Source organism: Notamacropus eugenii, chromosome X (genome assembly GCF_028372415.1).
Source record: "Notamacropus eugenii isolate mMacEug1 chromosome X, mMacEug1.pri_v2, whole genome shotgun sequence".
NCBI lineage: Eukaryota > Metazoa > Chordata > Mammalia > Diprotodontia > Macropodidae > Notamacropus > Notamacropus eugenii.
Window position 1 is genome coordinate 91423746 of NC_092879.1, and position 22793 is coordinate 91446538.

A 22793-nucleotide genomic window follows, 5' to 3' on the forward strand; every position below is an offset into this window, starting at 1 on the left:
TAATCAAAATAGTAATCATTTCTGGGAGCAAAAAAAGATAACAGCTAAATGGAGACAACATCATCACCACCATCACTTATATTTAGATAGTGCCTACTACGTACTTGTAGAATATAGTTTCCTTCCTTATCCTTTTGATTTGATCTATTTCTGTTTTTGCTTCGTGTGAGATTAGGATTGCTACTCCTGCTTTTTTTTTACATCAGAGGAAGCATAATATATTCTTTTACCTTGACCCTGTGTGTATCCTCCTGTTTCAAATGTGTTTCTTGTACACAACCTATTGTTGGATTATGGTTTTTAATGTATTCTGCTATCTGCCTCTGTTTTATGGGACAGTTCATCCCATTCACATTCACAGTTACAATTACTATCTGTGTCTTTCCTTCTATCCTATTTCCCTCCGTTTAGTCTTTTAGTTCTCCCTTTCACTCCACAATAGAATTTTAATTTTTAACTACTGCCCCCCTCAGTCATCCCTCCCTTCTATTCCCCCTTTCTTTATTACTTCTTCCCTCCCTTTTAGCCTCCCCTGCCTTTTCTTTTCCCTTTATCCTCTTACTGCCTATAAAGCTAGATTTCTATCCTTGAGTTTGTTGTTCCCTCCTTGAACCAAATCAGATGAGAGTAAATCTCAAACAGTGCTCATCCCCCTCCTCTCTTTCCCTCTATCCTAATATGTTTCTGTGCCTCTTCCTGTAATGTAATTTACCTTTTTCTGTCTCCTCCCTTTCACATCTCCCGTTACAATCCCTTTATACCCTTAAATCACATTTTTATCATCACATCATTTAATTTATACTCACTCCCTCTATCTATGAATAAACTTTTTAAATATCATAATAAATATACAATTCTCAATCTTAATAAGCACCATCTTCCCTTATACAGATGTAAACAGTTTGCTCATACTGAAAAACAAGTTTTTTCCCTGTTTACTTTTTTGTGCCTCTCTTGAGACTTGTATATGAAGATCAAATTTTCTGCTGAGTTCTGGTCTTTTCATCAGAAAGGTCTGGAAATCCCTTATTTCATTGAATGTCTATCTCCTTGTCTGAAATATTATGCTCAATTTCCTGGGTAACTGATCCTTGGTTGTAGTCCCAGCTCCTTTCCCCTATAGAATATCATATTCCAATCCCTCTGATCTTTTAATGTAGAAGCTGCAAGGTCCTGTGTGATCCTGACTGTAGTGCCTTGATATTTGAATGGTTTCCTTCTGACTACTTGCAGTATTTTCTCCTTAACTTGATATTTCTGGAATTTGGCAACAACATTCCTTGGTGTTTTCAGTTTGGGATCTCTTTTAGGAGGTGATCGATGGATTCTTTCAATGACAATTTTGCCTTCAGGCAAAATTTGGACCTCTGGGCAGTTTTCCTTGATGACTTCTTGGAAGATACTGTCCAGGTTCTTTCTTCCACCATGGCTTTCTGGTAGGCCAATAATTCTTAGATTTTCTCTCCTGAATCTATTTTCCAGGACAGTTGTTTTTTCAATAAAATATTTTATATTTTGTTCTATTTTTTTTCATTCTTTAGATTCTGTTTGACTGATTCTTGATGTCTCAAAGAGTCATTAGCTTATACTTGCCCAATTCTAATTTTTAATAGATTGTGTTCTTCAGTTAACTTTTGCATTTCCTTTTCCATTTGCACAATTGTTCCTTTTAAGGAGTTATTTTCTCCAGTTAGGTTTTATACTTCCTTTTCCATTTTTCTGATTTTCCTTTTTACAGAACTGTTCTTTTCAGTGAATTCTTTTTTCACATTTTTAAAATCATTGGCCAGTTCTTCTACCTCTCTAATTTGGCTTTTAAAATTCTTCTTGAACTATTCAAAAAATGCTCTTTGGGCTTCAGATCTGTTCATATTCTCTTCTGAAGTTTCAGATGGGAGTACAGTCTCAATATGGACCTCTTTGGTATCTGTGTTCTGGTCCTTGTCCCCATAGAAAGATTCTGTGGTCTTATCTTTTTTGCTTTGCTTCTTGCTCATTATGATTGCCTTTTTCTGGGCTTTTAAAGTGGATCTTTGCTTCTGGGGCACAGGAAGCTCTGTTCCATGGTTCTTGAACTTGGAAATTGAGGCTTTGTGTATTGTGGCCTCTGGTTCTTTCAGCTACAAGCTAGAGTGCTGTAGCCTACCTGGGGCTGAGCTGGCTGGTGTGCCAGAGCAAAAGCTAGGTAATTCTTTCTGAATTTCTCTGGAGTTACCTCTGGAGCTCACTGTGTGAGGTGTGGGGGAGAAGTAGTCTGGCTACAGGAGGTCTCCTCTCCTGAGTCAGAGCACAGACAGGCTCAACAGTTGGTCAACCCTATCAGCACTAGCGTCTGCCCAATTCCCCTGGCTGTGCCAAAGTATACCTGGGGTCCAGGTGTTGGTGCTTATAGGCACCCTCCATCCCTGCCCAGGGGTCAGGATCTCCTCCTGGTTCACTGAGGTGGGGCTGTCTGGGACAGCTCTAGTCCTGCACTGGTTCTCTTTAGGCACAGCAAGAAGGATTTTCCTAGCCTCATGTCTAAGAGACTGTTTACCCCTTCAGCTAATCTCACTATTATAGGATTTTTCCTGGGGAAATATTCTCTGGTTTTTTCAAGGTCAACAAGCGGAGGAGGAGAGTATTTACAGATCACTCCACCATCTTGACCCGTAGAAGTTCAAGTAGATAATTTACGGACATTTACTCTGCAGGCTGATAGTCTCAGGAGTGGCTGCTGCTGTTACCTGGGATTCTATGCTTCTCTTTCACTCAGTTCCACTGGACACCCATCCTGGACTGATATGTTTGAGAATCCACACTGCTTCTGCTGCTTCCAACCGCTCCGTGGTTCCTGCTCAGCTTTGCTATAGTGGTGTCCATACTGGTACAACCTATGTGCTGTGTGCTGTGTGCTCCTCCAGCCCTATGCAACAGATCCTGTCCATCAATCTTCCAGGCTGTCCTGGGCTGGAAATCTACCACACTCTGTCTCCTACTGGATACTGATACTCTAAAATTTGTTCAGATTCTCTTTTTAGAGGTATGTGAAGGAGTTTGTCCTAGAGCTTAGGTGAGTACTTGCTCTCACTCTGCCATCTTGGCTCTGCCCACTCAATTTATATTTTTAATGCTATACCAATCAAACTACTAATAAGATATTCTTTGGAGTTAAAATATTAAAAAACTTCATTTGAAAGAGAAAAGTTTCGAAAATTTTAAGGAAATAATGAAAAAATGTAAGAATGAAGGGGAAATAGCACTTCAAGGCCTTAAACTATAAAGCAGCCACCATTAAAACCACTTAGTCCTGATAAAAATACAGAAAACAGATCAAAAGAACAAAGGAAAATTGCAAACAATCAAACTTGATAACCCAGTGTTTGATAAACCACCAAACATAATTTACTTTGGAATGAAATCCTTAGTAGATCATACCTTCTGGGGAAATTGGAAAGCAGCCTGGTATAATTTATGCTTAGACCAACTTCTTATGGATACATGACCTAAACATAAAGAACATATCATTAAAAACTTAGAAATAAAGCAGACCATATACCTTTCACATGCCTATCTCCTACAGGTAGGAGATCAATTCTTAATCAAACAAGGGATGGATTTGTAGACAATTAAGAAATATTTCAAAGCAAAAGTCATTCCATAGTGAAGAAGTGGTTAAAGGATATAAACAAATAGTTCTCAAAAGTAGAATTGCAAACTATTAATAATTATGTGGATGAATGAGTCAAATCACTGCAAATAAAAGAAAGGAATATCAAGAGCACTCTTTCACCTCCCATCCAGCAAAGTGGCAAAGACAACAAAAGAAGGAAATGGCTAATGCTCGAGGACTGTAGGAAGACAGACACACTGAGATAATGTTTTTGGAGTTCTGAATTAGGACAACCATTCTAGAAAACAAATAAAGTGGCAAGGGATGGTGGTCAGGACGTTGAGATTCCACTCCGAAAAACAAAGTCCCAATAGCAACCAAAATAGGTATAGCGGCACTTGGTGAGGTAGTAAACAACTGAAAGTTAAGAGTTCATGGATTATGGAATAGCTAAAAAAATACTGCGTAACAGAATGCAATGGAATATAATTGAGCTATAAAAAACAATAAACATAATGAGTTTAGAGAATAAGGCTAACTAACATGAATTGATCAGAAGTGAAGGAAACGGAGCTAGGAAAAAATATCCATGAAGACTATAACTATGTAAACAGAAAAAGCAATTGAAAAACTACCCCAAATCAATGCTGCAAAATTATAAAGAACAAGCTCAAACTCCAAAAAGGAAAGATGAGAAGATACCTCCCCCCCAGCTACTTTGCAAAGGTAGGGGTTCAAAGATGGGGAACAAGGTATATTTTTCCAGATTTGGGGGATGCACTGATCACTTTTGCTGATTTTTTTCCTTCTTCTTCTTTAAAGATCTCTTTTGAAAAATTCATTGTTCTAAGTAATGGCTCTCTGGGAGAGTAGAAATGGAGGGATGCAGGGGGAAATAGAAGTGATATAAAGACAAAAGATATTCAAAACTCTATTTGAAAAAATGCAAACAGAAACAATTCTGAGATTTTACCTGACACTGAGCAAATGGGCAAAGGGTAGAGAAGTTGGCAATGGTGATTGTCGTAGAGGCCCTTTGGCTCCATATGGTTGGTGGAGCTAAGAATTGGTCCAAACACTCTGGAGAGCAATTTGGAATTAGGCTAATAAAAAAGTCACTGAAATATCCACACATTTTTACCCAGAGATCCTCCTCCTACATAAATACTCTACTGAGGTCCAAATACAGAAATAAACGTCTCATATATACCAAAACATTCACAGCAGCAACTTTTGTGGTGGCAAAAAACTGGAAACAAGATAGAGGCACTCATCTGGAGAATAAGTTAAATTGTGGCGCATGAATGTAATGGCATACTATTGCTCTGCTGTAAATAAAGAAAACTAAGAATTCAGAGAAACATGGAAGACTTTTTAGCATCTGGTGCAGTGCAGTAAACAGAACCAGAAAAAGAATTCATACCATGACTTCAAAAACAAAAACTACAAAAAGAATTGGCCAAACTTTACCTGGAAGGAGAGTTGAGAAAATGCATCTTCTTGCCTTCTTTGCAGAGGTGAGGGGCTATGGCTCTGGAATATTGATTGTCCTGTCAGAGGTGGTTTAAACATCTGTAGGTTTGGCTGAATTGCTTGGTACCCCACCCCACCCATCCTTAAAGCTTGTTGCAATGAATGGTTCACTGCCTGGGGTGGAGTTTGAAGGGGGGGGGGGGCAGAAGAGAAAGCATATATTTAGGAATGAAGGCAATGTAAAAAGAAAGTCCCCAGGAGAGAAAATCCAAGCACCTGTAGAATTATAGCTCAGGTATTTTAACATCAAGAGAGGCTGTATGCTCTAACAGAATGAGCTTTGGAGTAAGAATCAGGAGATCTTCCTTTCAGTCACACTTCTGTGAACTCTGGAACTTGGTGACACCATGCCTGTGCCCTCCCTTCCCCTGGTACAGCCACCTTCACATGAGTGACTGTTGCCAGTAGCTTGTCTCAGTAGTTCTAGAGTGCATTACCTGTTGGAAAATTTCCCCAAATTCCACACACTATTTGGATGACTCCCTATTACAGGTGGATAAGCTCTCTCATTCCTGGAGGGTGTAATGTCTGCATCCCGGCTGTACCAAATCTGGCCTTTCCTTCCACCATGTGAATCTTGTAACTCATAATCTCCAACTTTATCCCTTTTCTGTCCTGTTTTCTTTCCTCAAACTTTCTGTGGCATTGTCTGACCCCACCCTCTCAGTAGAGGGTATTTACCACAACTCAATTTTCCCCTTTTTTCATCTCATACCCCCTGACATCAGTACATACTATTTCCTCCTCCACCCCTTTCTCCCCAACAAGCTTGCCCTTCTACATGTAACTTTGATCACATCCATTCCCTTCTTTCTCTAGATGTTTCCTCAATCCATCATACCTCTCTCCCCCTGCAACCCTCTTCCCAACTTCAATCTCTCCTTGTCTACTAATTTGCCCATCACCTATGCCCTTAATTTTTTAAAGGAAAAAAAAAACAACAAAAAAGATGTAACACAATCTAAAATGATTTGCAAATGAATGATTTTATTCAATAATTGTCAAGAAACACTTGTCAATTTAAACATTGAAGAGATACTGAATCTATGGTAAATTAGCAAAGTATTTCTTCCTTTTTTAAAGTGTTTTCCATATAGCAAACAATTTTCAGTTTCAAAATCAAAACAAAATCCCAGGTCATATAGATGTTCACAGTACTTACATTTATCTAAGCAACTTGCACATATGTTCAGTTCTAAAATGTTAACTAAATTTCTGGGACAAACATATTGCTTTTCCTTTTTAAACCAAGAAAATTAGAGTTAATGCAGAATCCTTAACATAATCTAGTAGTCACTAAGTTTTTCTTAAATCTTCATTTGAAATGCTGTTATTTCTAGCACAGTAAGCAGGCACAGTCTTTCATATGCTTAAAAACTTGAATCTTTGGTTGCTACCCTGTCAGCTGGCTTGCACATTGAAGTCAATGATTTTAAGAATGTTTACATTTACAACTGTGAAACAACAAAGAGGGTAAATACCCTTAGAGTGCACAATTATGAGCATATACAACTATAACAACTGTAGTTGAAAAATTTATGCTATACTTCTGAAATAAGATCTCAAAACAGTACAGTTCAAAATAAAAAATATCAAAAAATTGTCATATGCACAATTTTCCACCATCTGTACGTCAAACATTTAGTTTACTTTTCACTAGGAAAAAAACGCAATAGAAAACTAGGACCATGTTTCACTATCTCAGTATTAACATTTATAGTTAATGCAATATTAACAGTTACAGTGGCTATAACTCATGTCTAATGCTGATCAGTTATTTTATGCTGAAATTAAGTAAATTTTCAACAACTAAATGGTTGCCCACAACCACTTGGCACGTATACGTATGAACTGAGAGTTCCACATTTGGGGAATAACAAGTTGAACTCTGGATCATCAGCTTTACTTCATCTTTTCCTCTTCCTGCTTGGAAACTCTTCTTGTCACTCTTCTTGGTCTTGCTACTTTGGGTGGCGGAGGGGGCTGAGTCTTCGGCCCCTGCTCAGAAGAAGAGGCTGCCTGCTCCTGCTCTGCTTTCTGCTTCAATAGAGTCCAATCAAACATGAAGTCGTACTTGTAGTTCAGGCTCCTGAAAAGAATACGAAATAGCTGCCTGAGGTACATGTAATCGGGGGTTTCTTCAAAGCGAAGGCTGCGGCAGTAGTTGAGATACATGGCAAACTCTGCTGGAAAGCCCTGACACAGAACATCAACAGGGATGGACATCTTCTTCTCAATAATTTTTTCATACTTCTGCTTCTTGGTTGCAGCCTTTATTCCTTGCCAGGGCAGGCCGCTCCTGTTGAAATACATCAAGACATAACCGAGGGACTCCACATCATCCCGACGGCTGTGCTCAATACCAAGGTGGGCATTGATGCTGGCATACCGGGCAGTGCCAGTGAAATTTTTATCTTCCCTGTAGGGTATATGCTGCTTTGTTCTGTTGTCTCGGTACCGTTTTGCCAAACCAAAGTCAATAAGGAATAACTGGTTTAATCCTGAAAAAGACGGGTCCTGAGGCTTATTAGCAGCCGCCCAGACTCTTTTTCTCTTCCCTCCTGGAGCCTTACGCATACGCGGGCGTCCAATACCCATCAAGAAGTTATCTGGCTTAATGTCTCTGTGTATAAAGTTCTTAGAATGCACATATTCAATTCTGGTAATCATCTGGTCAGCCAACATCAGGACGGTTTTCAGAGAGAACTTACGGTTACAGAAATTGAAGAGGTCTTCAAGACTAGGTCCAAGCAGATCCATGACAAGGATATTATACTCTTTTTCCTGCCCATACCAACGGGTGCGGGGAATGCCCATCCCACCTTGCAGAAGCTTATAGAGCCTGCTCTCATACAGGAGCTGGGGGTGCCTGGCATTCTGAGACTCTAGCTTTACAGCCAATTCTTCATTATTGGTGATGTTGATGGCCAGATAGATGTCCCCAAAGGAGCCTGCCCCAATTTTCCGGATCAGTTTATATTTCCCTCCGGCAATGAATTCGGAGTTGAGGATATTATCGTTGCTGCTGCTGCTGCTGCTGGCGTCCATTTTGCAAGCTAGAGGAGAGGGAACCCTCAGGCTGCTGAGAAGGAGATAGGGCAGGATGGGACTCACCCACTAGGCTTAAGCTTCCAGGAACCAAAGACAGTGGCACTGAATGCAAAACTGGAGTCAAGGTACCACCAATGAGTCCCGAGAACCCTGGATACCAGTTGCCACTGACAAAACAAGCTCTGGCTGTTCTCTGCTGCAGATCTGTGGCGGTTCAAGGCCCAGCAGCTTCCACGACTTCAACCACACTGGAAACTCAAAGCGAATGCCCGGGCTGCAAGATGGATAGAAAGTAGTTGGTGGTGCTTCCTATGGTCAATGACTCCCAACGGATTATCAAAATCACTCCACCCACTCTGGTTTCCCACCTAAATTTTCAGCCCCTCCTTGAACTGTCATCAAGCAAAATTAAAAAAAAAAAAAAAACGTTCCCACTAGTTGTAGCCCTTTATTTCTCCTCCTTTTCATGGGTATACTCCTAGAAAAGTCTGTCTATCATAAACATGTTCATTTCCTCTCCTTTCCCTTCTTAACTCTATAATGTGGCATCTGACTTCATTTTTTAAATTCAATTTTATTTTATTTTCAGTTCTAGATTTCTCTCCTTCCAACAACTTCCCTACCCACTGAGAAGGGAAAAACAAAAACAAAAAACCATGAAGCTCATTACAAGTATGAATAGTCATGCAAAATAAATCCCCTCTTAAGCCCTGTAGGAAGGAAGGAAGGAAGGAAGGAAGGAAGGAAGGAAGGAAGGAAGGAAGGAAAGAAGGAAGGAAGGAAGGAAGGAAGGAAAGAGGGAGGGAAGAAGGGAGGGAGGGAGGGAGGGAGGGAGGGAGGGAAGGAAGGAAGGAAAGAGAAAGAGACAAAAAGAAAGAGAGAGAAAAAGGAGAGAAATAAAGGAAAGAAAGAAAATGTGCTTCAGTCTGCACTTTGAGTCCATCAATTCTCTCTGGAGGTAGATAGCATGTATAATTATGACTTCTTTGAAACTGTCATGGATCATCATAATGATCAGTTATTAAGTTATTAATATCTTTGCAATATTGTTCTTCCTGTGTAAACTGTTCTTCCAGTTCTGCTCCCCTCACTCACTCTGCATTTGTTCCTACAAATCCTCCCAGACTTTTCTGAAACCATCCCCTTCATCATTTCTTATAGCACAGTAAAATCCCATCACAATCATATACCATAACATGTTCAACCATTCCCCAAATGATGAGCATCCCCTCAGTTTCCAATTCTTTGCCACCCCACAACAAGCTGGTATAAATATTTTTTGCACCTATGGGTAGTTATGCTTCTTCTTTGATCCCTTTGAGGTGTAGCCCAAGTAGTAGCATTGCTGGGTCAAAGGGTATTTACAGTTTTATAGACCTTGGGGCCTACTTCCAAATAGTTCCCTAGGCACCAATTCACAGCTCTATCAACAGTGTATTAGTGTTCTATCTTCCACATCTCCTCCAGCATTTGCAATTTTCCTTTTCTGTCACATTAGCCAATCTGGCTGGTGAGAGGTGGTACCTCAGAGTTGTTTTAATGTACGTTTCTCTAATCAACAGTGATTCAGAGTATTTTTTCATGTGACTATCAATAACTAGTTAAATTCTCAAGGGAAGGGAATCTATTATATAAACACTTAATTTCTCCAACTCCTGGAACAATGACCTAACACATACTAGTGTGCTCACTAACTCTTTCTGGATGATGATTTACCTTTCTAAATAAAAAGCACTACTCATATGTAGCTGCCATTTCCTCATTAGTCCATTGTTAGGTTCTGGGGCACGTGTCAAGTCCTTCTGTTTGTATGAGGAGAAGGGCCACAGGCCCAACTTCATGATGGTATAAAAGTTTAGTCAGATCCTAGCAAAGAATCAAGATCATTTTAATCTCTACCTGAGAACAGTGCCTGTTGATGGTAACAAGAGAAATAGGTAACACTGTGCAATAACTCAAAATGACCTCAAAAATTCAGTTTTCTGAATATTTTGGGTAATGAATGTTATTCAGACATAGTAATGTCAAACTCTCTGTGACCCCATTGGGGCTTTTCTTGGTAAAGAGTGCTTTGTCATTTCCTTCTCCAGCTCATTTTATAGGTAAAGAACTGAGGCAAACAAGGTTAGGTGACTTGCCCAGGGTCACACAGTTAATAAGGGTATGAGTCTGGATTTAAACTCAGGAAGATGAGTCTTTCTGACTCAAGGACCAGCATATATGCACTGACCCACCTAACTGCCTGTTTTGGTTAATACTTGGTAAACAAATAAACTTGAATCCTTGCCCCACAAAATACACCCACATAAACTAAAATTTGTTGTTGCTGTTGTGTTTGTCCTTCATTGCAGAAAAAGACCATGCCATCAGAGAAGTTCAACTTAACTGAAGGTCTTTTACATGTTTAGTCATAGAGAAGGGGCAGGTAGAACAGGATTGGCCTGTCCATGGCACTGGACATGTAGGCACAATAGTTTAACTAAGTACCTGGAACCCTGTATGGTTTGAAACTCATATGGCTGGTAGATAAATGAACGTGACTGACAAATTTCCTTATTCTCTACAGCAGAGAAAGTTAAGCATGATGAGAAAGGTTCTGATTGTCTTGTAGAGGAGGTCCCAGTGATTCTAAGGAGTTAGCCAACGAATCAAAGCTGGCCACGGACTATAATAATAATACTTACAACAACAGCTGATGTTTGCACACAGTACTTCAAAGTTTGAAAAACATTGGACAGGTGTTATTTCATCAGAGCTTCACAACCCTGAGAATAGGGAACTATGGGTGTTACTATTCCCATTTTATTGATGAGAGAGCTAAGGCTCAGAGAGGAGACATTAACTGCCCAGGATCACACAGATAGTAAGTGAACCCAGTTCATCTGGATGCCAAGTCCATCATTTTATACATTATGTCACACAAGAGGTCTATCTTTCTCACATGGTACTAAAAACAGTTCTGAGGGCTCATTTACTCAGTTCCCTAAGTCCTGTGGGTCCTGGCACAAGCCTCTTCCTCATGACCTTATGACTTGGTGATTTGAATCAACAGAGAGACCAGAAGCTTTTACAATGTGATCCCATAACGCAGGTTTTATCATAACTATCCTCTTTAGGCCTCAGGTTCACTGAGTGTATACACACACATACACACACACACACACACACACACACACACAGAGGCACAGACACAATATATATGTGTTCATACACACAGTCCCAGGTTCAGTGAGATTAGCATATCTAAACACAAGCAAATTGTGCATGTGCTCACACACATGTATATGCATATACAAGGACAACAGGAAGTCATCAGACGCTAGTTAGAACTTCATGTTCAAATATTTTGGAGGCTTGCTTCACATACAAATTTTCTAGTAATCTGTTTGGCTATTTCACTGATGGCATTTTGAAGCACTCAATTCTAGAAGATCTTCCATTGGCTTAAGAAAAAACCTTACTCTACATTTGACTGTTGATAGGAAGTGATGAAATTATTCACACAATTAAGATATTTCAATATCACTGAATGAGCATGGCCTCAGTTAAACTAAGACCTGGCAAAGACCCTAGCTTAAAAAGGTCAAGGTCTCCCACTGCATCTGGGGACCATCTCTAGTTGTCTTGATTAATATATTGCCACTGGACCCAGATGGCTCCAAAGGAGAAACTGAGGCTGGTAACTCTGCATAGCCCTGCCTCACTTAAATCCAATTCACCCAATGCCATGGTCCTCTTTGAGAACAGAGGACAAATAACAATTTCACTAACACACACTATATTTCATCTTGTCAGATTTCCTGGCTCAAACTCCAAAACAAAAAGGAGAATAAGGATGAGGGGCGATGGGCAGAATTCCGATGTGGAGATTCCGCTAAAAGAGGAATGTGCCTTCCCCTAAAAACAAAGCAAAGCTCAATCTTCTGATTTCACCACTTGAAGCCCATGTTTTGAGATGTAAATGGAGGGAGGAGTGATAGAAAGTGAAATTGTAGGTTTATAGCTAAGATTCATTTAGAGCATTTCTCTCTGTCCTCATGGAGTTTATACTCTAAAGTAAGAAATTAAACATTTCCCCCACAGACAAATAATTACGAGATCGTCTGAAGAGGGTAAGAATATCCATAGGGGTCAGGGGAGAAATGGAAAAAGGAAATCAGGGAAGTCTTCACAGAGGGGCTGAGACTTGAAGGAAGATCAGGATTTTAAGGAGCAGAGCTCAAGAAAGAGAAAGGGCATCCCAACCAAACTAAAAGGAATGGTGTGGGCAAATTCATGGAAGAAGATATAGGATTCCAAGTCTGGAATTCAGCCAGTCAAATTTGTATAGAGTGAAGAGTTTAAGGACAGTAATATAGGACAGGAATCAGCAACAACACTGGTAACTATCGTTTCAATGGTGCCTATTATGTTCCAGACACTGTGCCAAGAGTTCTACAGATGTCCTCCCACTGGATCCTTCCAACAACCCTAAAAGGTAGCTACTATTACTATCTCCATTTCATGAAGGAAGAAACTGAGGAAAACAAAAATTAAGTGACATGCCCAAGGTCACAGAGTTAAGAGAAACTGCAGCCTTTCCAGCTCATATTTAAGGCCTTGATAATCTGGTTGCCTCCTTCATTTCTAGGTGGGTGCAATGGTTAGAGCACTGGAATCAGGAAGGCCCAAGTTACAATTCAATATCAGACTGCAGTCTCTCTGAGATGTAATATGGGGCTAGGGAAGTTTTTGATCAAGGATGGAGCAGAATTATATTAATAATAATTGCTGATGTTCAGTAGTTTTTCAGTCACATCCAACTTTTCATGACCCCATTTGGGATTTTCGTGGCAAAGATATTGGAGTGATTTGCCATTTCTTTCTCCACTTCATTTTACAAATGAGAAAACTTAGGCAAACAGGGTTAAGTGACTTGTCTAGGGTCACAGTAAGTGTCTGAGGCCAGATTTGAACTCCGGAAAATGAGTTTACTAACTTCTGATCCAGCACTCTTTCCACTGTGCCACCTAACTGCAGCAATAATAATAAATCAAAGGATACACTGACCAAAAGTCATTCTACAAGGATCAAAAGATATGACCAAATGTTCTCAAAAGAAGAATTGAAAATTACACAAAAAATGATCCAAAATCACTAAAAAGAGAAATGCAAATCAAAATAACCTTTAGATTTCAGCTCACACCCAGAAAATTTCCAAAGAGACAAAAGATGGGAATATTCAATGTTGGAAAGGCTGTGGGAAGATAGGCTGGAGGCAAATACACAGTTAGCAATCATAATGTGAATTGATGTCTGCAGGGGAAACCTTTGAAGTAGGAAGACATTTACAGATAAAATCACTCATCTGCTAATTGATTTAGAAAAACATGGAAAGACTTGGACCTAAGAAGGAAGATGCTATCCACCTTCAGAGAAAGAGGTGACAAGTGGAAATAAGCACAATACGGTCTTACATATATATGTATGAGTATATATGCATAAATATGTATATGTTTATAGATATCTGTGTGAATATAACAGATATATATACATACATATAGATATATATGTGTATATATATATGTGTGCATATATATATAATACATATATATGTGTCCATCTTTAATTGTAGCCTTCTTTGAGGGAGAGGAAGGAAGGGCAAAAATAAAGCAAAAAGTGCACAAAAGAGAACAAAAGAAAACCTACAAGGAAAACAAAGAAAAACTGGGGAAGTTCTAAAAACAATGTGCAATATTTATTATACAGGCTTTCTTGAAATGGAAACATTGATCTATATTGAATCCTCTCTTATGTTCTTCTGTGTACATGGCAATGTTCTTCTTTTTCCTTTTGTTGTTTTGCATTTAAGTTTAAAATGAATAAATTTTTTAAAAAATCAAATTACTCATTCTATGTATGTAGTTAGTGCAGAAAGGTAGAGAGCTGTCTCTTTGTTTCATCTTCCACTGCTGGAAGCTATGCAACATCTAAGGATCTAAAATTATGAGTCTTTCCATTAACAAGCTAAGAGTTTGTCAACCTTTCCTTTAGGAATTTTTGTTTTATCATTTGTTGTTGGTCAGTCATTTCATTATTGTCTGACTCTTCATAACCCCATTTGAGTGTTTTTGGACAAAGATATTGGAGAGGTTTGCCATTTCCTTCTCCAGCTCATTTTACAGATGAGGAAACTGAGGCATACAGGGGGAAGTGACCTGCCCAAGGTCACACAGCCAATAATTATTTGAGGCCAGCTCTGAACTCAGGAAGTTGAGTCTTTCTGACCCTAGGCCTAGTGCTCTGTCTACTATGAGGCCACCTAGCTGTTTTAGCATGGGTACATTGAATTTCAATGCTCTGAAGTTATAACCTAAAACAAACAAAACTGAAATGTTCTAAACTGAAAAAAACTTTGTGAAATAAATTAAATCTAGAAAAAAACATATAGGGCCCTTCAATAAGTGTGAGAAGCCCAAGTCCAAGTGAGGATTCTATTTCCAAGCATGCTTAGTGCCTTAAGCCTTTCCCTAATTTTATTTACTATTTATTTTTAGCATTCATTTTATAAAAATTTTGGGCTCCAAATTCTCCCCCTCCCTCCAGTTGTACCCCCGATCCAATGAGAAGGCAAGCAATATGTTATCAATTATACATGTAAAATCATGTAAAACATATTTCCAGAATTGGACAGCTTTAAAAGAACCATGCACATTTTATACACTCCATTATGTGAGCTGCTGTCTTGGGTCCCTTGGGAAACAAAAGAGAAATTAAATAGATATTTTCATTGGCCAAAATAACAAAAGATTTTACTATGTCTTATGGGCTTGCCCTCACTGAACAGGGCCATGAAAGAGGTGTCATTATAGGGCATGGTGTTCATGTAACATATACTGTTGCCATGGCAAATAAAAATGAACGGTGTAAAACAACTGGAGAAAAAAAGCAAGTGAATGTTTCAGAATTATAAAATACAAGCATAGCCTCAGAGAGACAGAAGAAGATACCTTCTCCCACTGCTTTCCTGAGGTAGAAGGTCCAGGGAGGTGGCAAATGGAATACGTTCTCAGATTTCTTCAATGTATTATTCTGTTTTGCTGACTAGTTTTCCTCTTCTACTTTTTTTCCTTTAAAAAATATTTGTTATATGATATAGCTCTCTAGGAGGGGAGAGACAGAAAGGAAAATCTGAAGGATGTAAAAACAGAAAATATCCATACAAATTTATTTTTTAAATTATTGTGGATCTAGATGGCCCTTGAAAAGAAAGAAAAACTTTATAATAAAGTCAAAGAAAAAAATCTATTTTCCACAAGGACAACACGAATACCTAGGAGAAATAAAGCAAAAGATAAAAGTGAAATAAAAGCTCCAGATCAAAGTATTGGAAGGAGAATAAGTAGCTTAGAACAGCAGTGGTAGACTGTACCCAAGCAATGCAGTCCCTGAAAACTCTAACAGGCTGGACAGAAATTAAGGCGCTTCATGAGGCAGCAAAAAATATTAAAACAACACTCAATACTGAAAAATAAGAGAAAATCAAAGACATCTGCTGTCAAAAGCAAGAGACCTGGAAAACAAGTCCAGGAGGGATAATTTAAGAATTACCAGGCTTCCTGGAAACCATGATAAAGAAAAGACCTGGCCATTATGTTTCCTTTTTTTAAATGTATTTTTAGTCTGAGCTCAATAAACACCAAAGAAGATGGGTGTTTACATTATACACAACAGAATAAAAAAGAAGTTACTATATGGATCTGAAAATCTCTATCATGGACAGCTTGCTTTTCTTTTAAAGAACATAATAAGTTCGACATGTAGCTTTCAAAGTTACTGGACACTGTGTTTCTAAAGGTTGTCATCGAAAATTTCCCAGATCTGTTGAAACCAGAGAAGAAAATGAAGAGAGAAAGAATCTACATGTCTTGAAATACATCATGAAATCCAGAGTTTCCAAGTCAAAGAAAAAATACTGTAAGCAGCCAGACAGAAGAGAAGGCGTGCAAAGGCCAAAAAACTTAGGGCAGGATTGGCAGGCACCGATGGCACTGCATACAACCTAGCATAAGAAAGGAGAGGAAATCTTGGAAGATGGTATTCCAAATGTCAAATGTAAAGGCTTCCAATCAAGAATAATTTCCCCTGGAAAGCTGCGTGTAGTCCTACAGGAGCACATTTGAATAGGAACTCGGAAGTGGAAATAAAACACTAGATAGAAATGCAGAAAAGTAAATGTATTTGAGTAAGAAAAAGGGAGTGGTATGATGATGCATTGCTACCATTCTAAGACAGGGAGAAGAAGCAAGTCTCCCTTCAGAACTTTAATGTCTGCAAAGGGCACTGAGGAAGCTAATTAAGAAAAACCAAGGATGTTAGTGAATTCATTCTGTCCTAAAGGTTTAAAGGGGAGAAAGAAAAAGGGAAGGTACAAGAAATATACCAATCTAGAAAGAAGGATGAAAAGAAGAACTTCAGATTTTTCATAATTAAGATGTCTAGAAGAATATAAAACATGGAGGAAGGGATGGAGGAGAAAGTAATGAAACAAAGGAGGGGTGAACAAACACAGTTTGCTATAGTAAAACATCAAACGTCACAGAAAACATGCAGGGGTACGAAGAAGGGCTGTTTTAGGAATGATAATATCATGGAGTGAATAGTCTCAAGGAAAACAAACTTGGTGATTCTGAAACTGAGGATTAACAGGAAAATGGAAAGAAAATCACAAACTAAGGGGAGGTCCATCAATTGGGAAAGGTTGAGCAGATTGTGCTTTATACATGTAATGGAGTATTACTGCACATAAAAAGCAAACAAACTAAAAGAAGTGGGAGCATATGTACAGTGATCTAGAGAGAAGCAAGAGAATGACTTATACAACTTATACAACGACAACAACACAGTAAAGGAAAGGAACTTAGACAAGTTTGGCAATCCTACACAAACTCTGTCTCCAGTGGCCCCTGTTACCTACACCCTGACAGGATGTGATGGCTTCAAGCTACGGAAGGAGCCGTCTTGTTTGGGGCATAGACGATTGCCAGGAGCTCTCTCCTCTGCTCTGCTCTCCTCTCCTCTGCTCTCCTCTGAATCAATCTGACAGCCTCACTTTATCAGGAACTCAGCACTGTGCCTGAGGCACTTTCCTAAATGCTTACTGACCATAGCCTTCTTTATGCTTATCTCAAACGAAGACGTTATCCTTCTCTGGGCCAAAGCAAACCCCAAATGAGCCCATTCCACTCCATCCTCTCCAGCAGATCGCTACCTACAATCTCCAAACCCTCTCCTTTGATCCATCTGCCCTTACCAGTTATCATTCTCTCTCTGGCCCTTTCAGAGATAAAGTCCTCAATAGCCCATTGGCTGTCTACACTTCTTTCTCCCTAACTCTCTTCTTCAATCTCTGCAGGTTGGCTTCTAACGTTACTCAACCTGTTGATTACCATCTTCCCCTTGGCTTTGGAGACACTCCTCTGGACTGCTTCCCCATCAACTGTCTGCCTAACTGCTCCTTTGCAGTCTCATTTGCTGGATCTTCAAGCGTGACCTATCCACTCGATATGAATACCCTGAGGCTCTGCCCTGGAGCCTTTTCCTCCTCTTCTCCACCTCCTGCCTCCTCAGGCTTCCCTCAAGCTTCAGTTTAAGTTCCAGCTGTGGCAAGAAGCTTCCTCAGCCCGTTTAATCTTAGTGCCTTCCTTCTGAGCCACGCTCCATCTTGGCCTGTATATACATGTGTCTGTACCTGGCTGACTGCAAGTTGTCTCCTCCATTAGACTGTTAGACTCTTAAGGGCAGCACTGTTGGTTTGCTTGGTATTTTCCCTTTCTTTGTGACTCCAACATTTAGTATAGGACACAGCACTTAATAAATTCTCAGTGATTGGACACAGCCATTATGTGAATGTAGTTTACCTGACTACGCCTGTTACTTACGAGGATTCTGTTTCTCTGTTTTTAATTGGAAGAGGCAAGGGGAAGCACAGGAAGCTGAAATGGTGACATCAAAAACAGTGGTAACAAAAGAACACTGAAACATTTAAATAAGTACAAAGAGGAAGCCCAGACAAGCAGGATAGTTCTGAAAGTGACAGAATCTACATGCTTTACAAGTGTGAAAAGAGCAGATAGTCCTGTGTTCTATTCTGTACACAGAAAAGCATATTATTGCATTGGTTACGTCCAGAATTTTTAAAAGTGTATATTTACAAACGAAGATGGAGTCAAGACCATGTAACCGAAGATGAATATAGGAATGTAACATGGAGCCAGGAATGTTGAAGCTCAAAATGAGCTGGTGAGGGGAGAATGGTGAGGAAAGCTCAGAACAACAAAGAGAGTTTTTTAAAGGTATGTTGGCAGAGAAAGGAGGATCTAAGAAGGTAGAGGATCTTTGCTTGGGCAGATAGACAAGAGAGAAGACAGACCTGCTTCATTTTTTTTTATGCTTTTGTTTTCTCTGCCAGTGAGGACACTTATAGGGACTATTGCTTTGCTTTTTTATCTTTATTTGAATCCTCATTGCTTAGCACAGGGTCTGGGGAACTTGGCACGCAGTTAATAAAAGTTAATGGATGTAATGACTAACTAACTAGAAATGACATAACAAAAATGACAATCAGAGAGTTGATCCCCAGGATAAGTAAAGATACAGTAAAAGAGTTCCCAGGCTGAACTGGCAGATGTCAATCAGTCAACAAATACTTATTAAGTGAAGTCAGGCACTGAGTCAGGCACTAAAGATGCAAAGAAATACAAAAGAACAGACCCTGCTCTAAAGGAGTTCACATTCTAGGAAGGGACATAACGTTCAGGACCTTGACCCCAAGAGCATTGGGAACACAGTGTTCTCCAACCTCCCTCAGAACTACTGCCAGACCAGGTCTCTCTGTCACCATCTAGGGAAGGAACTACTGAGGAGAAGGGGCCAGCCATTCCCACCAAAAGCCAATCAATTGCCACATGCAGGGCAGGCAAGTCACCCTGGCTGATGCAACAGGACAGGTGAAAGAGAGACAGGAGACAGCCCGTCGCAGGCAAATTCAGCTCCCATCACCACAACCTTGACTACCATTTCCACTCATACCCTGATGTAGACAGCTAGGACCTTGGAACCTTTGTAAAAGAAACACTTCCAGTCTAATGTCTGCTGCCATTATCATGGGAAGCCGTATCTGTAGGAACATAGTTCAGTGACTGCTCCTAAGGGTGCTCCTGTCTTTTGAAGTCCCCACAGAAAGTTTTTTTTTTTTTTTTTGGTCACAAAATCATTTCATGTGTGGGTTCGATTAGAAGGTAAGGAGGCTCTTTCCAAGGCTTCAATTCTGTGATTCTGTGAGGTCACCATCAATATCACCACTTCTAAAGTTGTATGGTCCCTTTCCTGCTTCCCTCCTGCTGTTAGCATCAGGCCTTCCGTGGAGATACCCAAGCTGGATCCATGGGATTTGATTATGAGCTCTGCCTTCTGGAACTATGTTTCTGCCTGGGGCACTATGTTTTAGAGGGCCATGTTACATTCCTACATTCATCTTCTGTTACATGATCTTGACTCTATGTTCTCTATATTTTTAAATCTATATTTTTAATTTCAGTCTGAGGGACCTGTACCCAGGTGTCCAGGAGCCTTTACAAAGTGAATTCTATGTAGTAACTGGAAAGATACTACAGGACCTTGATCTCTATAGATACATTTTAAAATTTCTGTCACCTTTGGAAGTTACACATCACTAAAATGGTCTCAAGGGATTCAAGTCTCAGGGGCCAGTGATGCCAGCACATGACACGAAAAATGAAGAGAGGTACTTCTTCTAGCTTTACCACTCGGAAAAGATTATTCCCTGGACACAACCTTCCATTAGGAATATGGAGGTGGAGCAGTACGTCCTTCCATTTTTGGTGTGTGGGTGTCTAACCCAGAAACTCATTCCTAGGTGACTTTAAATAGCACTGGTACAGCCAAGCACCTTCCTTAGCCATGCTAAGCCTCATCACTCAGGACTCTCTGCACTTACTGAATATATTATTTTGATTCATGAACTTATCAAAGAATCCTGCATCTGGAAGAATAACTCCAGAACTGACTGTTCTAGTCCATGCTGTTCAGTTACATTAAGGTTAATTGAAAGAAATCCAATAATGGTGTTACCCTTTCATTTGGAAAGCTTCGAGCTAAGTCTCCTTCACCCCTCAACACAGTGTGAGACGTCCTGACCTCAGCATGATGGGAAGTGACCACTGGGGAAAGGGGGCAGGCTCATTGCCCCATCACTCATGGACTCAGAGCCTCGGAGCAGCTCTGCAATGGCAGCACGTTGTGTGAGGCACCCAGTGGAGCCTAATGGAACTCTCACAAGGACATAGCAAGAGGGAAGCTGTTTGAGTGATGCTGAGGGCTTACCTTCCCAAAAGGAGGCATCATTAGTGCCCTCCCCAGGCATCTCAATGATCAAATGAAAGAGCTTAGCACAAGCCTGACATATAATTGAGCTTAAGAAATATTGTTTCCTTCCCTTTCCCCTTTCCAGGGGTTAACATGGCAAAGTAAACCCTAAAGATACTGGATTTCTTTGTTATCAAATCTGTTTTTTACTTCATCAATGCCTGGTTCAAGTCTTGTCTTCTCTACAGTCTTTCCTAAAAAGCCTGGTGATACAATCTGCTCCCTATTTGTGACAAATATCACACTTCTACCTCCAATTATCATGGAAACTTCTAGAGGGTAGAAGTTTCTCTCCTTTCTACCTCTTACTCCCCCCATCCCAAACACACACAAATCATGCTAGGCATATCACAAGTACTTAGGAAATATTTGTTATTTGACTCATTTGTTTTCTCCTGGGAAAATCACTCAAACAACCTGACTGGAACTGAGCTTGTTCCTGTGGAGATAGGAGATCATGGCCTACTCAAAAGCCAGCTATCCTACAGAGCTCAGGCAGAGTGGATGCATGAAGGAGGCAGTGTCTCTCATTCGGAAATATTCCCTGGTATACATTCTAATGAAATCCCAATTGGGATTTTACTCCTCTAACATAACCCATTGCACAGAGATACTGTGTCCTCTGACTTAACAAGCTGCTTCCTTCAGGAATAATGGCTTTTTTCCCTAGGCTTCCCTAAATAAAGGAAACTTCTGTTTGAACTCCTTATGAAGATATGGAGGGAGAGGGGAAGAGGAAGGGTGAGAAAGAGATAGAGAAAGACAGATGCATACATACATACATACACACACATATATAATGTTTGTATATATACATACAATACATATATGTGTACATATGTATATATATATATGGCAGAGAGATGGCACATTAACAGATAAAGCATGAGAACTAGAGCTAAGAGCATTTTCAAATCTGGCCACAGACACTAGCCATGTGACCATGGCCAAGTCACTTCACCTTTGAAGGCTTCAATTCCTGTAAAATGAGAACAATAACAGCACGTATCTCTCAGGGTTATTGAGATGATCAATGAGGCAACATTCCTAAGGTGCTCTGCAAACCTTAAAGTACCATATACATATGGGCTATTGTTGTTGGAGGGCAGCTAGGTGGCACCATAGTGCACAGAGTTAGGAACCCTCAGCTCCCTCGGTTCAAATCAGTCCTCAGACACTTACTAACTATGTGACCCCAGGCAAGTCACTTCACCGTTGCCTTAGTTTCCTCATCTATCAAATGAGCTGGAGAAGGAAATAACAAACCAATTGAAAATCTCATGGGGTCACGAAGAGTCAGCCATGACTGAAACAACTATATGACAACAACAATGTGAGAGACAGTGAGCATTCAGTTAGTACTAACTACGTGTCTGGCACCACGCTAAAAGCAAAGAAGGAGCTCACATCCTAACGGATAGCTGGAAAGGGGGGAAAGGGACACCCTAAAGGTGACGAAGCTGTTGATGAGGAGTGAGGTGAACAAGAAAGCGATGTGAATGAGCATGGCTGAGGTGCTCACGTAATGGTGGGCCAGGCTACAGAATCACCAATCAGGAAGGTAGAGGTGAGGAGGTAGAGAAGTACAGAATGGTGAGCTGAGTGGGGAGTGAGCTGGGAGAAAACCACTCACTTAGTGCCCTGCAAGCTACTGCGTTACTGGTCAGATGCTGGTGCTGCCAAGTTAATGGTAAACTGAATTCCATCCAGTTCACAAGCTTCTAATCATGACCGGCTGGTGTTTATAGGTCTAATGCCAATAAAGGCATCCAAAAACAACAAATGTAACTGCATCAGGGAGTATCTGCCTTTAACTCACTGTCAATTAGAAACCAAATGATGGATTCCAGATCTTCTTCTGAATTGGTGCATGTATCAAATTTCTTCCCTTCCCCACCTTTGTCTCTGCAATGCAGCAGGAAGGGGCATAGGGTTAAAAATTCATTAAGGATGAAAAAACTCGCTCCTTTCTCACTGCATGCATTTCTAAATGGTTCCAGTTTCTGGACTTTTCATTTCTAAACCCTAATGTTCCTCTCCTAATGGAAACAGATTATTGGGTGGAGAAGGGAAAATATTGCTTTTTAACAGGAATTTTAAAGACACAGAGGCAGCATTAAGAAGGCAAGAGCAGGGGCACAGAAAAACAAATTAGGAGCAATTATAGCCAGGCCCACATTTGTGTCCACCC

At 40.1% G+C, this 22793-nt stretch overlaps 1 pseudogene; it reads right to left on the bottom strand.

The window, feature by feature from the left end:
• Positions 1-6092: 6092 nt before the first annotated feature.
• Positions 6093-22793, bottom strand: part of LOC140515856 (casein kinase I pseudogene) — a 102074-nt pseudogene continuing 85373 nt past the window's right edge.